A 22,534-nucleotide genomic window follows, 5' to 3' on the forward strand; every position below is an offset into this window, starting at 1 on the left:
AAGCGTCAACACAAATGTCTGCGGTATGTTCCAATTGGAACGCCTGCTGGTGACAGCGCAGTCGACGTCTGCCACCTGATCAAATGCCAACGGTGCAGAAAGCAGAAATAAAAAAAGTTCAGGGTTGTAAATATGGTTCGTGTATTTTTTGATTAATTTTCTGCGCATAAATTAATTATTTAACAGCAGATTTTATACAAATTTTATTTCAAATGTATTTAAGCTACGCTTTACAGCATTTAAAAATAAAAGAAAATTTCATTGCGAAAAATAGTTAACAAATTCTTTCACATGCAACACTGTTTCTGAACGAATGGCGTTTGGTTGGCCACACAAGCGAAGAAAAGAAATAAATACATACCGCCAGCGCGGCGCCTGTTGCCGTGTACATGACTGCGTGCACTAGCTGTACAAATCTCAACTTATATATATGCGCTAGAATGAGTACACATATGATGTAGCAGCGATTCAAGTTCAGAAAAAAATTTTAGTAGCTCCAAAAAGTAGGCAATGTTTTTTATTTTCACTACTAAACAATGCTGCAGCGCATTCACCGCTGTTTAAACACTTGTTTACTGCAATGTAATAAAGTAATATTGCATCTACATGCAATTTTCCAGTTGCACTTTATCTTTTTATGTATCCAGCGTTCTTTAGTTGCTAAGCTTTTAAGTTATTACAGGCAGCAAAACCAACTACTACTGCTTATGCGGAAGTATACACCACCACTGACGAATTGCATTAGTGCGGAAGTAGCGAAATTTCTCACACCAATAAAGTGTCACAATAGGCGTATGTTCAGTGCAAGCAATGTTGATTATATACCCAGTCAACAAAGCAAGCGTGTTCATGTGAAATTAATTCAGACAACTCTGTGACAATGTGTACATACATACATACGTGGGCAAAAATAGTAAGACTTTTTAATTTAAATTTCGCGCGAAAATCCATTCGCTGGAATTTTTTTTTGTAAAGTTGGTACGACTGTCAATGAGATTTGTGCCAAATGTGACACTAAAATAATCTTTAGTGTTTAGTATACGCTTGTCTTTTTGAAGTACATAAAGTGCATTCGGCGATTTTTACGATGAACGAAAATATTCAACAAAGAATTTCTATTAAATTTTGTGTGCCGAATCGAATTTCTGGTGCCGAAACGTTCAATATAATGGATCAGGCCTTCGGTGATGATTGCTTGTCGGGAGAAAGTTTTTGACTTTTGATTGGTACAAATTATTCAAAAGAAGTCGAGAAGACGTTGACGACGAACCACGTCCAGGACGACCATCAACATCAAGTGTTGATAAACACGTCAATAAAATAAAGGACTTGGTGCTTGAGAATCTACAATTCACAGTCCTAGATCTTATTGGTATCGTTGAAATGTCGGAGGGATCAGTGAAAACCGTTTTGAAAGATCATTTGGTTCCGAAAAAAAGGTCAAAGCAGATTAAAAATGAAGGTTATGTTGACAGTTTTCTCCGATTATCGAGATGCGATTCACTCCGAATTCCTTCCGACCGGCCTAACTGACCAAACGAAGCTATTCGTAAAAAGAGACCGGAATTATGGGCCGACAACTCCTGGTTTTTGTACCACGATAATGCTCCGTCACATACTGCATTGATTCTTCGTGAGTTTGCAACCAAATTTGCAACCAATATCGTGCCGCAACCACCTCATTCGCCTGATTTAGCTTCATATGACTTCTGGCTTTGCAGAAAACTCAAACGACTGTTCCAAGGAAACCGTTTTGAGACATTAAACGGGAAATCGCTACTCGCATTCAAGGCTATTCCGGAGATTGACTCTAACAACTGTTTTGAGGATTGGAAAAAACATTGGCACAAGTGTATTGTAAATTTCTTTAAGGGGGACGACATAAATTTTAAAGAATAAATAAAAAAAATTAAAATTATAAACAAAGTCTTACTATTTTTTGCCCACAGTAGTATGTAATTTTTGTATTCTTTTTGCCTAATTCTTTCTTAAACATATTTTGACATTTTTAACATTTTTTTGTTTTCAAATAATTTATTTATGAGTATGTAAAAAATATTTCTTTAAAATGACGATAAGCAGACGTCAGCCGTTGCTATATTTCTTGCTACTCATCGTATTGTTGCAATGGTCCGCAGCAACGAACGACCCAAATGAAGACACTTTCTATCAAGATGTCAATTATTACGATACCGTGGCTAATTCCATTAACTTTGATGTCGATAAAGCGCTTTTACAACAACGTTTAAATGGAAATACAAAACTTGACGCAGATAAGAATCCCATTGATAGTTACCAGATCGACGACGACGGCGAACAGGATGCGCTGGACAGTAAAGAGGCCAGTGAAATGAAGCGTGAACCGCCATTTCTGTTGGAGGATGAGTCACTGAATCGGAAACGCGATGCCAGCGATAATGATAACACACTGTGCCACGAGCAGGAACAAAAAGCTGCATACATTTGTCATGCGCAAACGCCAGAACAGCAAGCGTGTTTAGATGCGGCCGTAAAGGACACAAAGGATACGATTGAGCATGTGACGTGTCTGATAAAACGCATGCGCGAACATGCGGTGTCCATTGTGAAGGAGATCAATGAACTGGAGGGCGATTTTCTGGGCGCCTGTCAAGATGAACGGCCGAAGCCAATTTGTCCGAAAAGACCGCCCAGTAGAGGCAATTGTAAGGGGCGTTACGGTTTTGCTGAAGAAGATGAGCCCAACAGCAGCTACAATGATGGCTTCGGTGCTTTCAAGCGTATCTACGGAGAAGCAGGACCACCAAGTAGTAATCAAAAAGCAAGTGATAACTCTAACAATCCCGCGGCTTTGAATGAACAACACAGCGAAAACAGTAACGGTAATGAAGGTGGCGGCGGCAATCAAAATGTCAACACGAATACAAATTCAAAGCCGAATTCGAAGGGTGCGCCCACTAAACCGCGCATACTTGTAAACGAATACGCAATGCCGCTCAAAGCCGACATATCCGATTTGCCACCCAACGAGTTCATAGAGCAGGCGCAATTTGCGGTGCACGCATGGAAAAATCAAATCGAGGAATGTAAGCGACTGCTCGACGAAGCAATGCTACGTGCTACGCAGCGTGAAGCCAACGAGTGCGCTGACAATCCGAATACGAGCGTTCAGCACATTATAAAAATCATTACCACGCCCGAAGAGGCCATGCATGAGGATGATATGGCACCGGCGGCAGCAGCTTCGATCACGCCCGTCCGCAGCGCCAATATGAAGGAAACAAAAGTTGCTAATAAAAATAGCAACAACAATGTGAATAATGATAATCCAATAGCGTTGAACAAGGTCGCGGTAACAAACGAAAAAAGTAACGACAAAGCCAGTCTCGCCGTCGATGACATGAAAGCGGTGCATGGCGATAACAATAATGACGCCGACAGCGATACCGATACCGATATAAATGATAGCTCAAATAACAGTAAACGCAACGATAACACGAAGAAGTGTCGCAGCGATAAGGAGAAGAAACATCGCGCTTTACCGCCGCTCTTGAGCGTGTTGCAGGGCATGGGTTTTTAATTGTATAATAATATTTATGTTTTATATTTTATATATAGTTATTGGTTATGTATTTTAGGTGTAGCGCGATCTAACGTATTTATTTTCGATACTCATACTTTATTTGCATTTTGTATTTATAATAAAAATATATATTATAATAAATAACTCTAATAACTCTAACAATATTGCGTAATATGTGGGCTGTATGCAGTAGTATCAAAAATATTGAAGCAGTGATTTTTACTAAGAAATAGTTATCGATACATTTCTTTGATACCGGAAAGTACATAGCAATAGTTTGCGCTAAGGCCTTACATCACCTTAATATCCCACTACCTTCCTATAACAACTTTATCTATATAACCTAAAGAAGCTCAGTTTTATATGCGCCGAACTCAAAAGTGTCTTTTGGTGCGAGTCTGGCATTTATACCCAAAACATTAACCAATAAGTATTCAATCGATTAATAAGTGATGTTGAGTTCATAGCAGAGGAACTCTCTGTTGCCAACATGTCGATTTTCAAGCACTGTTTCTTTAACTTGTTCGATGTTATTAACAGCAGTGGATGAAGGACTCGCAAGAGGCAAGTTTCGTTGACTTCACGACCTGAATGCTTTGTGCTACTCAAATACTTGTGTTAATGATAAAGTAGACACGTCAGAAAAACGTCTGCAACGTCGTTATTCAATTTTTTCCTTGCTAAAAATCGCCAGACAAACTTTTCGCTTTGTCAAACTCATAACAGGTTTTTCAATTGCGATGCTACAAAAGTAGAACGATAGGGACAGCAAACGACGCCATATTTTTTTCGCTTTTTTGACATTTCTCTTCAGTAAGATTTGCCATTTCATCATGGAAAGATATACAATCCAACAACGAGTCGGAATTATTAAAATTTACTACCGAAATTCGGAGTCAGTGGCATCAACTTTAAGAGCACTACGTCGAATTTATGGTCGTCATGATCGTCCTGTCAGATCAACAATTGATCGTCTATTGGAAAAGTTTGAATCCAAAGGCACACTACAAAATGTTCCCATGCCAGTGAGACAAAGAAGTGCCCTTACTGTCGGGAATATTGCTGCCGTTAGCGCATCAATTGAAGAAGACCGAAATCAGTCTCTCACTTCGTTATCAAGCGTTGGGCATCTCTGTGACGTCGTTGTGGCGAATTTTGCAAAAAGATCTTTGCCTACATCTTTACAATATCAAATTGACGCCAGAACTGAAGCTGCTTGACCACCAGAATCGTCGTATGTTCGTGAATTGGGCTGAGCAACAACTTGAAAATGATCCGGATTTTCAACGAAAAATCATCTTCAGCGATGAGGCTCATTTCTGGCTGAATGGCTTCGTCAATAAGTAAAATATGCGTTATTGGTCAGGCAACAACCACACGTACTCCATGAGTCACTATTGCAACCCGAAAAAATTACGGTTTGGTGCGGTTTATGGGACGGCGGCGTCATTGGCCCTTATTTCTTCCGTGATGGACCGGCACGTTACTGTGAATGGCAATTGCTACCGCACAATGATAACCGAATATTTATGGCCTGAATTGGATGATATGAACTTGGATAATATGTGGTTCCAACAGCGCGGCGCCACAAGCCACACAGTGAATGTCATAATCGATTTATTGAATACCAAGTTTAGTGAACGTTTTATCTCACGAAATGACCCAGTCTCCTCGGTCGTGCGATTAGACGCCGGCAGACCATTTTCGGTAGGGCTACGTCAATTCTATGGTCTATGCCAACAAGCCAGCGACGATTGATGAACTTCGTACGAATATCGAACGTGAAATTGCAGCAGTATCGACCGATTTATGCTTGAAAACCCTCGAAAATTGGGTTCAACGTCTGGACTTCTGCAAGCGTGCTCGTGGTGGCCATGCAAAAGAAATCGAGTTTCATACGTAATGGCATCGAATGAACTTTCATAGTAATAAAGAATTTCATTGATATCCCAAACCGTTTTTGTTTTATTTAGAAAAACTTTTGTAGCGCTCTTATTGAAAAACCCGTTATTTATAACTGAGATATGGCGAACAAACGTCACACGAACATAAAATTGTTTTACCAATCGAAGAAAAATTTTAAAGATTGGGTTTGCTCGCGCAATTTGAATGGTACAGTCTGGGTCATAGTCAATATGAATATTTCAGGCATAAAACACTTTTCGATATTTTAATGGATACTAAGTGTTATCGAGTGCTCATCACTTGTTCCCAAAAAACTGTGCATCATGAACATTAAGAAGAGTTGTAAAAGAATGTTGAGGAGAATACTAGTAGTACTTTAAAATGTTATTTTATTAACTTGTTGAGAATTTCAGACTTCATAATGCTAGACGAATGAAATAACAAGCAAATTGAGCAATAAAAGGGGGGCCTTGTAATCGTTAACTGTTTTCATATTTAAAATACAATTAATACTTTGATAATACCTACCGTTAACCCAATTCTTTTGTTGTGTTCTTCATACCAAAGTACATTTGAACACATGTTTGTAAATACTCAAAAGTAATAACACACTTAAGTTAGCAACCGCAATAAAGGAAATAGGCCAGCTATTTTAAAATTGCCTCATGTCTTCTATGCACATGTCCTCCAAAGTGTCCAAAGTGTCTACATTAGTATGCGTACCTATGTGTGGGTAAGCGTATGAGAATGTGTTGAAGGTAAGACCATTGGGAAGTGGCCCATTACTAACACGCCACGTGGTAATTAAGCTTTAATATTAACACTTTCATTGCATATGTTTATATGTATGTATGTATGTGTGTACGTAAGTTAAACGGCGTGTGCTTGCAAAGTTTCTTAACGATTACGTGCATTTTGTTGTTGCAACTGGAAAGTGCCACAAATGACATGTGTCATGAAGTGCTTTATTGTTGTTTAAGCGCAGGAAAAAAAGACGGCTGGAAAATCGTGTTGGAAGGGAAGAGAAAATGTGTGCTAGCGCAAGACTTGCCGGACTAGGAAATCATATGGTTTTTCCAAAATAACGGTTAATCGGTAAATTAAAATATTTTAAAAATTTTCTAACGTTTTTTTTTTTTGGAATTATTAATATTTTTTAACGAAGGGGTTATATACAGTTAGAAGACCGAAAAAAAGCGAATTATGCAGAATTTTTTTGAGAAACCTTTAAATTTATTGATCCAAAAATTTGATATCTTTTAACTGTATTTTAAGACTTAGTATTAGTAAAAATATTTATTTGGAAAGAATCTCCGGGAGCTTCTCTCAAAATATAACAAAAGTCAGTCAAAAATCAATGTCCAAGGCTTCCCACAGACGAACATGCCTCCACCCTCGCAGATTCTACACGAGATCCAGCGCAGAGAAGCCGCATCGGGAGAAGACGAGCAATACCAAGCAGCAATAAGAGTCGAAGCACGCCATCGACGACAACAACACGAAAAAATAGGAGAAACTACGGGAGGATATAAACAGAAACCCCTGGGGACTCGGGTATACAATAGTGATGCAGAAACTCGATGCCCGAGCAAAGCCACCTGACTATAACCGCTGCCAAAATGGATCACATAGTAAACGCATTCTTCCCCGCAAGCGAAATCTAGTAATCCAGAGCAGCCTCTAAGATTTCTGCAAATCTCGAAGTTTACCCTCGAGGAGCTGTAGTTAGCCACTGGCAAGCACAAGGCCAACAAAACACCCGGCTCGGACGGAATCCCAGCAGAAATCCTGAAAATAGTCGCTGCAAAGCGACCGGCATTACTTTTGATTATGTACAACGCCTGTCTCGAAGCCGGAATACTCACTAAACTGTGGAAAAAGCAACGGCTGGAGCTAATCAGTAAGGAAAGAGGAGATGCCACTTGCCATCAGCATAGCGCCCACTTTGCATGCAAAGGCTACTTAAATCCAGACCCGTAGGGACAATCTACGAAGCTGGCGGACTCTCCCCTAGACAATTCGGCTTTAGACCCGCAAATCAACTCTAGGAGCTATAAAATGCGTCATTGAAAGTGTAGAAGCCGCACAGCGTAAATGGGAAAAAGATGAAAAAATAGTGTTGCTGGCGACTTTAAATGTCCGAAACGCCTTCAACTGCGCCAGACGAGTGGATATGATCGACGCTCTCGGAGAAAGCTTTAAAATCCCCTACTATCTCAGAGCTGTGGTGCGGAGCTACCTTAGTAACAGAAAACTGTTGTACCAAACTAGTGAGGGATCACGACAGATAGCGGCCACGTTAGGAGCAGCACAAGGATCCATTCTAAGCTCAGACTTGTGGAACATCAGCTACGACGCTGTACTAAAACTCGACGTGGCAGACGACATTGCAGCAGTAATTACAGCAGGAGACACAGAAGAAGCGCGAAGAAAGCTGAATCTGGTTATGACGTGGGCAGAAGCATGGCTCGATTCACACAACCACCAGCTCGCTACGAAAAAAACGGAGCTACTACTGCTAACAAATTGAAATAAGTATGCATATAATCGACTGCGGAGATTCTTAGGACACAAAAAGCAGTAAATTACATAGGCTTACCGGACGCCGACTGCTGAAATTGTTTGGAAGAAGATGCGGTAGAAACAAGCCAGCACTTCCTTCTTGACTGCGTTTGGGAGGTCAAGACTTAGACACTTGGGGGCGCATAACCTCAGACATCCTACCGAACTGGCGGGTGTTGAAATTAAGTGCCTTTGTAAATTTGTATTGGCTACAAAGCGTTTTGCCAATCCGTAAGTCCGAACACGGGAGTTCTTTTTTCAATGGCTTCACAAAAGACTAAAATATCAGTCCACGTGCCATCTCTGATCAGCCATCTAACCTAACCCAACCTACATAGGCGTAAGACTGGATCCCAAATTAACCATTCTTTGTACAAATCCAGCACGTCGCAGAAAATGCAGCGAATATCACATCCCAACTTAGCAGACCAATGGCCAACATAGGGGGCCTCAGCCAAGAAAAGAGAAAGCTCTTAATGTCGACGGCAATCAGTGTACTATTATACTTAACTGACAGTTGGCTGCTCACCAGACATTGACAAAACGGCGCTCATTTATTTACAACCAGTGGAGTAGTATGGCAACCCACATGCACTGGAAGTAAATCCTTTATTGCATTATCCTGTCACAGTAAGTTTTTCAACTTGGCTTTTGCAACGGCAAATAATTTCACAATTTCATTTCAAGCGCCGAATTGAACGGTCGACCTGGAAAAAGCAGCAAGCACCACTCGTAGGAGCGCAACACCGAGCAGCAGTTCCCTTCAACCACCGGACGCCACTCTCTGGCGAATGGTGTTACAAACATTCTCAATTAGAAATATATATAAAACCAAGTGGGGCACTGTCTTGCCGTGTCATTACAAATCTGCCGTTTGAAAAGTCGATGTCACAGTGAAAACGCGAAATCTAAAAGAATATCTAACTTACAGAAAAGAAATGCAATTGCATGCAGACTGTGAAGGACAGTGAATATTTGAAAACTTTTTGGTGTTTTTAAGTTTTGTGCAAAACTTTTTTTCCACTTGTATTTCGGTTGTCCGTGGAAAGTTTCAACTCTTCGTGTGTGATTTTTTTTTTTTTTTTTTGGATAAAACTCGCATACTTATTTACCTTAACTGTGCAGTTTACTGAATTATTTCGCAACAACTAAACCAAAATCTAAATGTTTAAAAAATTATAAAAAGTTTTTGCATAAATTTATTTTAAATGTTGAAACGCAAACGTTATAAAAAGCAACACAACCACTAAATGTGAGAAGAAAAACGCAATTTGCGCAGCAAAATTAAAAAGTAGTTGGAAAAAACCAAAAGTTGTATGCTCCAGCCACGTCACGGTGTAAAGTTTGCCATGAACCTCATACCAAATATGTGCGATAAAATGTTTATACTGATTTTATTTTATTATAACGGTTCATATAATTGGAGTAAAAAGGTTTAAACAAATAGAAAACGCATAGCACTTGAAGCGCAGCACGCAGTAAAGCCGCAGAGGAAGGACACCAGTGTAGCAGGTTTGTAAAATTTTCAATTTTCTCCGCTATAGCGGAAAATATACTTATTATTATAAAAATTCTTAAATTATTACATTAGTCATAACAATATTTTGTGTATATGTGGCGCTTGTGAGCAGGGGTTGAGCCATTTTATGCGATTTTGTATATTTACGCGTGTGTGAGCCTTTGTTTCTTTGTTTGCGATTTATCGATTTTTTGGCAGACACATTTTGTTTTGTCAGACAACCATTACAACAAACCCACACTCGCATAGCAATCGTACAAAGCAGCCACTTATAGTGTATTTGGGGTTATGGTACACGCGCAACACTGGTGGCTTGCAAAAAGGGTTATATGAGGAAAGTGCGAACTCAAGCAGCTGATAAAGTGAGTGGTCTCAAAGAAACCCTGAACCTATCCGCGATTTCAACGCTCTTAGCCTGATATAAAGAAAAAACAACGAAAAATTATCAAACTAGAATAATGTCGCAAAGTCTGGAACTACGGAAGAGTTTAAAAACAAAAAAAAATTACGAAATAGTGACTACCTGAAAAAAAAACAAATTTTGTATAACTTTTTCGCCTATAGTAATGATATTAAATACTGAAATATTCGAAATTGGCTAGTTCCAGACATAAACAAGTCTATAAAGAAGACGACCTTAAAATTTCAAGTAAATTGGTCGAGTAGAACCTGAGAGATCGTGGGTATAGTTTTGAAAAATACAGAACATTTTTGAATATGGCTAGTTCCAGAGGTGAACAAGTCTATAAAGAGCATTACTAAAAATTTCAAGTATTTCAGTCGAGTAGAACCTGAGAGATCGTGGGTATAGTTTTGAAAAATACGGAACATTTTGGAATATGGCTAGTTCCAGAAGTGAACAAGTCTATAAAGAGCATTACTAAAAATTTCAAGTATTTCAGTCGAGTAGAACCTTAGAGACCCTGGGTTCTGTTTTGAAAAATACAGAAATTTTTCGAATATGGCTGGTTCCCTATATAACAAGATTAAGTAAGACTACTAAAAAAATGTTAGGTAAATCGGTCGAGTAGAACCTTAGAGACCCTGGGTCCTGTTTTGAAAAATACAGAAAATTTTCGGATATGATTAGTTTCAGATATAAACAAATCTATAAAAAAGACAACCTAAAAATTTCAGGTAAATCGGTCGAAGATATCGTTTTGAAAAATACAGAAAATTTTCCAAATTGGCTAGTTTCCGAGATAAACAAGTGTATAAAGAGATCTAAAAATTTCCGGTAAATCGGTCGAGTAGAACCTGAGAAATTGTGGCTATTATTTTGAAAAATACAATTTCGAGAAAAGTGCGTTTATAGTTTCAATTCCGGCCGAACCAGTTTGTATGCCGAGCCAGCTAAGACCCCATATCTCCGATAATAATTTGAATTTTCAAAATCCTCTTGTAGGCATATTAAGGAATAGCTGAACTTTGAAAAAACAAAAGCAAAATTTTATTTTTGAATTTATTTTCAAAAATTTTTTATTTTTTTATTTTTAACATTTTTTTTATTTTTTTATTCGATTTTTTTTTTATTTCTAGACCAAAATAGTACCTTGCGGGGTACACCTAATGTAAAATTTAAAAAGCACAAAATATTTCGAGAAGTTAAACCTTAAAAATAAAAGGTTTAAATTTTTAAACATAATTTTTATATCAATTTTTAAAATAATAATAATTTAAAATAATTTTTGAATGACAGTATTCTAAAATATAACCTTAATGAATATATTTTTAGCCGCGTACTTCTCGGAAAAGTGTTTTTCGAATTTGGAGTAATATAGTTCTCCATACAATGAGCTACCAGTTTTATGATTTCAAAAAATCGAATTTTTGCTGGCCAAAAACGAGAAATATTTTGGATAATATTCAACATTTTCTCTAAAAACGCCGCCATTTTGTGAAGTTTTGATTTTTTTCGATCATAAGTTATTGTATAGATAATATTTTCTAGGATAGAGTGTTTTCATCCACGGATAAAGCGAAAATCCCCGCAAAAGGACCTTTTTTTAACAACGTCGGATATCGTGTGTAACTTGAAAAATATTTGAATATTTGAATTTTTTTATAAAACGGAAATTTTTTTTTTTGAAATTTTGTGTTTGAAATTTTTTTTCTTTTAGTAACAATTTTTAAAAATTCTTTAGCTGATAAAGTTTAAGAAAATAATTTTCTCTAAAAAAGTTAAATTATTATTTAAAAAAAAAAATTTTAATTGTATATGTTTTCAGTTAAAACTAGAACATTTTGAAACCATTATTCTATAATCGTTTTTTGGAACTGCCACCTCCTTAAACAATATAAAGCCACATATTTACCTACGCTTCCCAATATTATTAGTCATCACTGTGCTGAGCAAATACTCATGCATCCTCTATTAAACTCTAAACTTTGTTTATATAAAACTATAAACTGGTTACCAAGGCAACTCGCTAGTAAAATGTAGGTGGACAGACAGTAAACCAGTGCAAATACTTTTCGTTTAGCAAATCGTTTTTTTTTCGAAATTACAAAATTACTTAATTTTAATTAATTCCAAAACTATAATAACATATTTTTCAACAACTGCAACTAACTGTTTTCTAAAAAAAAATCGGGGCGGTATTGTGTTCTTCATAATATTTAGAGAGAAAATTCCATTGGTAGCATACTATTAGGCGCATGCGCTTGCTCTGGCAATAAAGCAGGAAAAAAATGCATATTACGCATACTTTCCAGTGAGCGGATTTGTAGTAAATTATGCTGAAAGAAAGAATTCCAAACAGCAGCCACAAAATGCCAGCAACAATTGCCGTATGCAACAACAACAACTGTTGTATTATTTGTTTACAAAAATATTTACGATTGCTGGCACGTGATGGCCAAGCGAAATTGTGTAAGAAGAAGAAGCAGCGGCAGCACGAACAATATTTATAACGATTTTTCTACTGTGTGTGTGTGGGGTAAAGTGTTTGTGTGTTGGTTGGGTGTGTATGTAGGTGCTTTTTAAGTGGATTGTAGGCGTTTGGCGGTTATTGAGCACTTGAAGTGCCCTCAGACCTGCACGTTTGACATTTATGTAAGCAATAAATTTCCATTATAATAATGCCATTGGCTTCTGCGGGCACCTGCGTCGAAGCGTTATCCTTCTTTCAGGTTCATTGATTTTGCGAAGATTTTTGTTTATACAATATTTGTAGTAAATAAAAGAGTCTTATTTTGTTGAAGAGTTCAACAAAAGTCAAAATAAAATAATTTCACTTATATAAACATACATATAAATACAGAATGTATTTGAAAATTTACGTGGAAACAGTATTATTCATGATAATATTTAAGCACCTACTCGTACTATTTTTTCGATTTTGACTGGAAAAATCCATCCTTCCCATTGACTCTTCTCAAGCTGCTAGTGTATAGCACCTGACTAGGTTCAATCAAGCTTCTATAATTTTTTCAAGGAACTCACTTTTCACAAGACATACATACATACATATATATTTCCTTCGCCTAACGATGAGTCAATGCGCTGGTTGGATTTTCCATAACCAAGCGTTATGCTTTAATTTGCTTTGCTGACGTCAATTCGTTGCACGCGGCGCTAGTTTTGTAAGTGTGTATGTCTCTATAGGAATTTATGCTGTTATACTTGTGAAATTGTATACTTTATTTGACTTGCTAGTAACCGTTATTGTATTTGTGTGCGTGTTATTGTTTGGCAATGATCCACTTTTATTTCCCGTGTTATGGCCACATTCGACTATGGCATCAAGGACTTGCAGCTGTGGCTTCAGTTCAATTGCACTATAACGAGTTTGAAAAGAAATTCTGTTATTTTGTTGTATTTTGGATAGTGGAATTCATTCAGTACTTTTTTATGTGTGCGTTTGCAGTTACAGTTACATGATTTTACTCAATTCCGACTGCGACTCTGGCTACACGCACGAGGAGAAATGTGAAGAATGACCTATATGTCAAGTTAGTCTCAATTTCAGCAAGCAACTAACACGAAAGGAATTAGACACTGAGATTTCCGTTCGTTTCCAGGAAGTTTACAGAACAAGCAAAAGTCATTTGGAACCAAATCTAGCGAATGAAATTATTGAATGATGGGTATTTGAAGAGTGAAGTAGTGAAGACACTTGAGGCCTTGCTACTCCCGACCTTCGCTCACTACGTGAGCCTAGCAAACCACCAGCATGGCTTCCGAAAAGTGTACAGTGTCACCACAGCACTTAGCGTCATAAACACGCAGATAGTTCGTGGCCTTAACCAGAAACCACTCTGTGAGAGAATGATCCTCGGAGCGTTGGACTTGTCAAAAGCCTTTGACACAGCCAGTCACACAATGCTACTGCAGGACATCGAAAAAACTATGCTCCCTCCAGGACTGAAGAGGTGGACCATGAACTACTTGATCGGTCGTAAATCATTCGTACAATTTCGAGGTAGAAACTCAAAACTGAGAAGAATTAAAAAAGAGACTCCGCAGGGTGGTGTTCTCTCCCCGCTATTGTTTAACTTCTACAATTCGAAACTCTCACAGCCACTAGATCACATCGTACGCTGATGATTGCAAGATATTGACGTTGATGTCTTGATGGCGTCAAGATTCCGTCCGTCAATAATGCTAAAATTTTAGGTGTGACTTTTGACAGTCAGTGCTCCTTAACTCCTCATACGATCGCGGTCGTATCGCCAAAGTACAGAGCCGCAGCAAAATTATCAAGTCGCTAGCCGACAGCACACGGGGAAAGGATAAAGAAACGTTGTTGGCAACTTACAAGGCAATCGGCCTGACAGTCCTAAACTACGCCGGGCCAATGTGGTCGCCTGGATGCAATGAAACGCAGACGAGGAAGCTGCAGACCTGTCAGAATACTGGACTCCGGACTACGAGAGGATGCCTCTTGAACGTCTACACATTGAGGCCCTAATTCTCCCAGTTAAGGAGCATAATTGACTCCTTTCCAAACAGTTACCGCTGGGGACCTTGCAGCCAACTGCTTGGAGCGGAATCGCCTCCTAGGAACATCAAGAGATCATTCCTCCACTACGTCGACGACATCAGACAATACGTCGAACAGACATAGGACGGAACGCACTTCCGACAAGCAATACAAGCCTATCACAGTGGAGCAATCAACACCGACTCCCTTTAAGTGAAAGGCGTACTTGGAGTTAAACTATCATCCCTTGCAGAGGATGAGCTCGAGTTGTCGCGTGAAACGATAGTGACCCCTGTGCAACTTCGTTCTAGATACTGTAGCAGGTTAAACTCCTACCTATCCAGAATAGACCCCGGCACATCCAATATATGTCCTGCGTGCAATGAGCATGGCCACCTCTTTGCAAGCCCCACCACCCCACACATTTGACACTTCTTTCCCTTTGATCCGGCCCCGTCGAAACAACACGTTTCTTGGGTCTTCCGTTGGCTGACGTCGACGACAACTTAGCTTCCTTACCATCCAGACGGGGCTCTGGCATCCGTTAAAACAACAACATTGAAGCCGCGAAGGCCTTTATACCGAAATATCAATCATTGTGTGGGTCCATAAAGGATGAAGAGATGATCGAGAGTAGTAATATTATATCTTCTCTAAGACAAAAATGGCGCATACAATTTTTTCATGTTTCGACGTTAACAGAAGTGGAGAGTATACCCATTATAACATTTTTTTGTTCCGCTCTCAATAATTTAAGGCATCCTTAAGCCCTTGGAAGTGTTCTAATTCACTAAAACCTCCGAATATTAAAGAAATTCGAAAAAAAAAATTACTAGCATAAATCGGTTGACGCGTACCGTGTGAACCAGTCTGTGTCAAACTCGATTAGATTTATCTTATATTTTCGATTGAACCTAATGGATCCAATATTTTGCCATTCACGTATGCTACTTTGAATCCGCTTATTTGATAATCCACCAACCTACACAACTTATATAAAACCAAATAGGAATATTAATGGCTACGACAGTATTGTCACTCAATTCCATTCATGTTATTTATAACCAAAATCGTTAAATTTCAACATATGTATGTACATCAATAAAAATAAGTAAAAAAACACCAACAACAGCTAAGAACTATGTGTTTTTCTTTTGTGGCACGTTTTCCCGCATGTGTGAACACCTACTCAAGATCTACCTCCGCCCGTGGCGTACAAAAGTTGGTGACCTCCCATCCACCCACTCTTATTTATATAGCAAGGACGTCAGTGGCACAGTTTGCGCCAATTTGGAGTGCCCTAACGAGCATCACCAACGCAATTGGTTGGCACTACCACAAGTGCACATATCCACATGTCTTTGTGTGCGTGTATTGTACAATTGTGCATGCGATATTTGGCCTCAAATGGCTCCCAAGCGGTGCCGAATTCCAATATTCATTGTTCTGAAGTTTAATACTCTTGGCATATTGTCTACTCATGGTAATGGCATCTGGCAACTCTCACTGCGTTTCGTGTTTCTGTATTTTCTTAATAATTTGCGTGTTATTTTATGTTTCATTGGAACTTGACCGCAAGTCCATTGAGGGATGACTCATGGTTATAATAGGATTTGACATATTATATTATACGCCCGCTGAATTGAGTCAGTGTTCTTTATGAGCGACGCTGGATTGGATTAGGTTAAGAGGTCGATCCTAACAGGGATTTCACTTGGACAATTTAGAACGCCGGTCCTTTGTAGAACTTAAAACATATATACAAGTATAATATATACTAGGACCCTTTCAAATCGACAATCCTTTGAGACTATCACAAATTTGTTAAACCGCTAATGTCAGTTTTGGCGTTGTCTTCTGGTTGGCCGAGGGTAAGATTACCGAGATGTTTCAGCCTCAGTCTTGCAAAAGCTGGACAATGGATAAGAAATTATCTATTTCACCTCCAACCCCTTCCATTCAACTTTGACAACTAGCATCCGACAAGATTTTTAGGGTAAGCGGATGCATGTCTATTGGACAATGTCCAGCAAGAACCCCTAAGATTGCGGCAAGATGATATCTGATAAAGTAGTTCCATTTTCTGCGCTCTACTTTAGGCCGAAAGGATCTCGCAGTCGAACAGCAGCTAGTCTTCGATCAGGGACCGCTACGGTAGTTCATTGGTCCAGTGCTAGAAAGCAAGTTGCAAATAGATATCTAAATCGGTCCCATTCCGCACTAGTATTATCGCTCTGCTGTCGGAATGAATGCATACCTCCCTGAAAGAAGCTGCATTCGAAGCACTACATAAGTCTACCGCCGTCTTAATATCAGCCAGATCTGACTGAAAAATATTACAGCTTAAAGCTAACATTGACGAAGAACTCCTTATAGCAAACTCCCCTTCCCAACTCCCTTCGACCCATTCGTGTAAAAACTCTCTGTACCTCTTCTCCAGCGATTTCTCCTATCAATATATCTCTCGTCGGTATGTGAGCAGAGTGGTCGATCGAAAGGAAATCGGAGTGCACCACATCTTGATAATCGAAGAAAACTGTCAACATAACCTTGATTTTTGATCTGCTTTGACCTGGCTTTTTCAGCTTCGGCTTACTACAAGTATTTCCACGATATTCGGCCGATTGATCGTCTGTTTCCGGGTCGTAAGCATAGTCCAAGACTTATCGCCAGTAAAAAATACGCCCATGGCATCCTAGTAGTCGGAGAGGCATTGTTTCACGAACGCTAACGCGACGCTGTTTTTCGAAAAAATTGAGTGATTTTGGAACCAATCGTGCTTTCACTTTTCTTAGGCCCAAATTATCTTTCAAAATGGTTTTCACTGATCCTTCTGATATTCCAACGATGCCAGTAAGACCTCTCACTATTAATTGTCGATTCTCAAACACCAATTCCTTTATTTTTTTTTGACGTGTTGATCATCAGTTGATGTTGATGGCCGTCCCGGACGTGGTTCGACCAAAAACCAAACTCTATAAGTCACTCATAATTCCCGTCCTGCTGTATGGTGCAGAGGCTTGGACGATGTCAACAACTGATGTGTCGACGTTGCGAGTTTTCGAGAGAAAAGTTCTGCAAAATTTAATGGTCCTTTGCGCGTTGAATATCGCATTCGATGGAACGATGAGCTGTACGAGATTATGACATTGACATAGTTCAGCGAATTAAAAGACAGCGGCCACTCAGGCTAGGTCATGTTGTCCGGATGGATGAAAACACTCCAGCTCTGAAAGTATTCGACGCTGTCCCGCCAAACAGAAAAAGAGGAAGACCTCCACTTTGGAAGGACAAATGGAGTTTTCGCTTGGAATATCCAATTTAACATAGCGAAAAGAAGAAACGACTGGCGCGCTGTTGTTAACTCGGCTATAATCGCGTAAGCGGTGTCTACGCCAATTAAGAAGAAGAAGTATATCTAATACTACTAAAGATATTTTCTAGGAGTATAAGTCATTTTATCCCTTTCATAAAAAGTGACTATAGAGGTTTTTAAATGCTGTCTCTCACCTTTCCGTCTAAAGTTTTAAGCACATTGGATAGTAGATTAAAAGGTGCTCAGACTAGCACTTGGCACTTTATCGCATTTGAGCATGAAAACCACTTAATGATAATGATAATATGTGTATATACTAGTTATATAAGTAGTTGAGGTACTGAGGTGCGCGTGTAGGGAAAATATATACAAATATATGCTGTCATAAGATTTTCCGTGAATCAATTTTAATGCTATAAATATTTGTTGATTAAATCTATTAAAATATCAAGCGATCTTCCGTTCTTTTTGTTCACAAATAGCTACAGGAAGTCGGAGATTTCTACAACCGTTGCAATAGTGTTTTAGAATCACTAAAATTGTGCGACAATGAATAATTACACTGGCATTGACAGAAATCTAATAGCCGCGCTATAGGCTTGTATAAACCTATATTTGAAATAAAATATTTGTTGAGGAAAAATATATTATATTATAATATCCACAATTCAAAATTAATTTGCATGGCATAAATATATTATAAGGTCTGATCAAGGTCTGAAAAAAACTAGATTAATAGCTTTAAATTCCAAAAACTTGTGTCTTGACAAATATAAAATGCAACTTCATTGCACAGACATAAATAAAAAATATATTTGCAATGCAAATACATAATCACCAATTATGGAAATTAGCATAAATATTTGCGAAATATCTGGAAACCGACAAGTCATGTGGGCGAAAAACGCTACACACTTCAAACTCTTAACTTCCGTTCGCAAATTAATTATGTCCATGCATTTAGTGTTTATATTAATTTTTTCTCAAGTCATTAGCATTCGCATTATGCGATTTTATTTGTTTGTAAACAGACATGAGACGGTTGAAAAATATGCAGATATCGAATATTTTTGCGATAAAAACTAGTTTTGGAGCGAAAAATTTGTGCGATAAACGATAACTTATCTAGAAGTGACTAAGGTTTATCAAAAAGTATACTGTGTGCATAACATAGTAGATATATATACATTAAGATAAAAAAGCACCCAGCAGAAATTGTAATTAAATTCCACGAGTAAATGATACAAAGCCTTCAAGGACGGCCAAGAGATCGTGCTGGATGAACTTCGACCTCTTCAAATGATGAAAATATTAAAAAAGTGAAAAATATGGTGCTTGAAAATCGTCAGGCAAGTGTTAGAGGGATGGCAAGAGAGCTCGATATCTCTCGCGAGTCTATTCGAATGATTTTGGTGGATATTTTGGGTATGAAACGCGTTCTTACTGGACTGGTGCCGATAAAGCGGATTTTTTTCAAAAAGAGTACCGTATACCGGTCTATTTGGACAGGTTTGAACGTGCAAATTCCGATCCCACATTCATGGAGAGCATTATAACTGCCGATGAGGCATGGGTTCATGAGTTTGACATGCAAACAAGTCAACAATCATTGGAATGGAGAAAAAAAATAAGCCGAAACCAAAAAAACCACGCCAAAGCCGCTCAAAAATAAAGGTGATGCTCATTGTTTTTTTCGATGTTCGGGTTTTGGTGCATCATGAATTTGTTCAGGAGGGGCAAACGGTCAATAAGGAGTTCTATTTGGCCGTATCGAAGCCTTTGCGTGAGAACATCCATCGAAAACGGGCGGAATTGTGGAAGAACAACCTTCGTCTCCGGCCACTATTGTGACCGAATTCAAAGCCGAAAACGCAAAGAATACCATCGATCAACCACCGTATTCACCAGATTTGGCCTCGTGTGATTTTTTCTTCTTCCCCAAACTGAAATTACCGCTCCGTGGAACCCGTTTTCAGTCGATCAAAGATATAGAACAAAGTTCGCTGAAGGAACTGAAGGCCATCCCAAAAAGTGCTTATAAAAAGTGTTTCGAGGACTAGAGAAATCGTTGGCATAAGTGTATTAGATCTGGTGGATATTACTTTGAAGGCAACAAAATAAATAAATATTGATGAATAATTAATAATTTTTATTTACAATTTCCGGGTACTTTTTTGTCACAATGTATGTTCATGTGATACATATTTACAAACAAAAAATCGCTGACTATTTATAAAAACTGCGTACGCTTACCATAATTATTTTATTTACTTTGTTACTAAGTGTTAATGTGCCTTCATGTTGATTGGATTTTTCTAAGTATGTTCTTAATTATGATTAGTTACTAGCTTATCTTAGTAACAACGTTTATCAGCTGATTTTTGTTCGTAATAATATAATTAACAAAAGCTAAAAGCTGGTAACCATGAAATTTTCGTTATTTCTTCCTTTGCTAACGCTTTTATCGGTTTATATTTATGTTAATTTCTCTAATGTTCGTCTAAGTTATGACTACAGCGATATGATAACTTTTTTAATGGCCTTTTAGCATTTTTTTGTTTTGTACATAAAGCTGTTTGTTTGACATTGAATTTAATGCGCAAATCCTAGAGAAATGTATTTTACAACGCCCTATTTCTAGATAAGCGCTAGTTAGCTTTAAGTATACTCGAACGAAAATAAATTATAGCGTTAGTAAATCTCTTATCAGTCGCCTAACTGCGTTGTTTTTAAGATTATTCATTCAAATTATTATTTTTAGTTTGAATAGATGAATTTACAAAAGCACCGTTTAGCGAGAGCTTTATAACTTTGGAATTTTCCGTAGAAATATATATGACTACATATGTTTTTATTTTCCTGATAATTGTAGCATTTAAGACCCATACAAAAATGTGAATCAATGTTGCTGCAGCATACATATGTAGAATAATGGGCGAGGCATTGGAGTCTGGAGCGAAGTACTTTTACATTTAATATTTCTGATATAGAGAAGTTTCATTTAGTTTTCCATCTCCAGCAGTAGTTTTTAAACGAAAACAGGTGCTGGAGAGTCTTCACATACCGTTTAACCAGTGAATATTCAGAATATTATAAGAAATTGGAGCATTTATCGATAGCTAGGCTTAAAAGCTCGTATTGTTGCTATCGGATGGGATTTTGGGTGAAGCAATATCCATCGTTTTCTCATTTTTTTCTGTTCTCAGAGCTTCAGAGCATGGTTATTGGAAAGAAATTGGTCAAACTCAGATTTATTTTGAAGAAAAAGAGCGATTTATCTCAAAAATTGTATCGAAAAGTTGGAAGATTGTTATAAATTCCCTCGATTGCATTTTGGTTGGGTTAGTTTAGATGGCTAAACAGATATCGCAATTTATCTACTATATGCAATCCTTTGTGAAGCCAAAAACGAAAAGATTTGCTATGTTTGATCTTATAGGTGAGCACAATGCATGGTGGTCAATACATTTTTTTACTGGCATTTAATTTCTAAACCCACCAGTTCGGTGAGTTGTCTGAAAGTATGAGCTTCCAAGATTTTAAGCCTTGATTTCAAAAACGCTGCAGGAAGAACGAAGTGTTGAGATGTTTCTACCTTGTCTTCATTCATACTTCTTCTGCAGCTAGCGTCCTGTAAAATTTCCAACCTTATAGCATGAAAGCCGATAGGACAATGACCTGTTATAAGCCCACAACTAGAGAAAAGGGCAAACAGCTCACTAGTTCCCTTGATCTTGGGCCAAAATAATCTTGCGACAGCGTATGAATCGATGGTAACCGAGCGCTGGAAAGCTCCCGCGAAGCCCAGCTATCCGGTGGTAGAAAAAGCGGGAGTACTGCAATAGTCAGCAATTCGGAAACTGAAATTGATACTGAGTTCCTGAAAATATCCCCCGTTACCAATTCTCCCCTCATGTTTGTCAGTTCTCATCCGTAAAGAAGTTCACTGGTGTTTGGGGAGAGAAAAAACCGCCAGAGTGTGGTTTGCCAACTAAATGATCCAAAAGCCCTGGCATAAAGTCAAAGATGTGAGGATTTCTGAATGTTAAGACATATGTATGTCATTTAGAAACCTAGATTTTCTAAGTCTGATAGCAACTTTCGCGGCCATACACCAGTCTGGGATATCTAGGGGGATATGTTATATACAAAAGGGTATTAAGTGCCATGGTTGGAGTGGATCTTAGTGTACCACACATGCTGATAAGCGTCGCTCGTTGTACGCTCTCGAGTTTCCTTGCAAGTGTGGTCTTTTCTCCACACCAGCCAGCTTCCACCACACAAAGTCTCTATAGAACATAATGGATTTGATTATAGTGTCGTAAAGAGAGAACCATTTTCATTGAGAGATCCTATCTTTTGGCAATGGCTTCGCTACAGCAGTATAAGCAATCAATGCGTTCTTTGCTCTATCCTCGATATAAGGTTTCCATGTAAGCTTCATATCAGGAACGAGACCGAAATACCCTGAAGGGATTACAAGAGTTTACGGGCTTCAAAAAATCGAATTTTGTTTGTTGTCTTATAAAATTCGACAACTCTTCAAGAATATTGTCCTAAATTTTGTTTAGTTGATCCGAGTAATAGTTTCGGAGATACAGCCTTGAGAACTTGTATGCTAGCTAGACAAAGTGCGCCGTCGCCGTACGCGTTTTTCTCGAGACTGAGTTTTTGAAGTCGATTGGCAAGATTTCTCGAGAACTACTCATCCGATCTTCATGAAATTTTACACCGGTCCGTGAGAT

General features: G+C 38.3%; 1 protein-coding gene across 1 annotated transcript in view; it reads left to right on the forward strand.

Moving 5' to 3' along the window:
- Positions 1 to 8,725: 8,725 nt before the first annotated feature.
- Positions 8,726 to 22,534, forward strand: part of LOC126755557 (uncharacterized) — a 33,269-nt gene continuing 19,460 nt past the window's right edge. Inside the window, exon 1 of the mRNA XM_050468213.1 lies at positions 8,726 to 9,541. The gene's annotated coding sequence lies outside the window, so the exon portion shown is untranslated. The remainder of the gene's footprint in view (positions 9,542 to 22,534) is intronic.

The sequence above is a fragment of the Bactrocera neohumeralis genome, chromosome 4, assembly GCF_024586455.1.
Source record: "Bactrocera neohumeralis isolate Rockhampton chromosome 4, APGP_CSIRO_Bneo_wtdbg2-racon-allhic-juicebox.fasta_v2, whole genome shotgun sequence".
NCBI classification, from domain to species: domain Eukaryota; kingdom Metazoa; phylum Arthropoda; class Insecta; order Diptera; family Tephritidae; genus Bactrocera; species Bactrocera neohumeralis.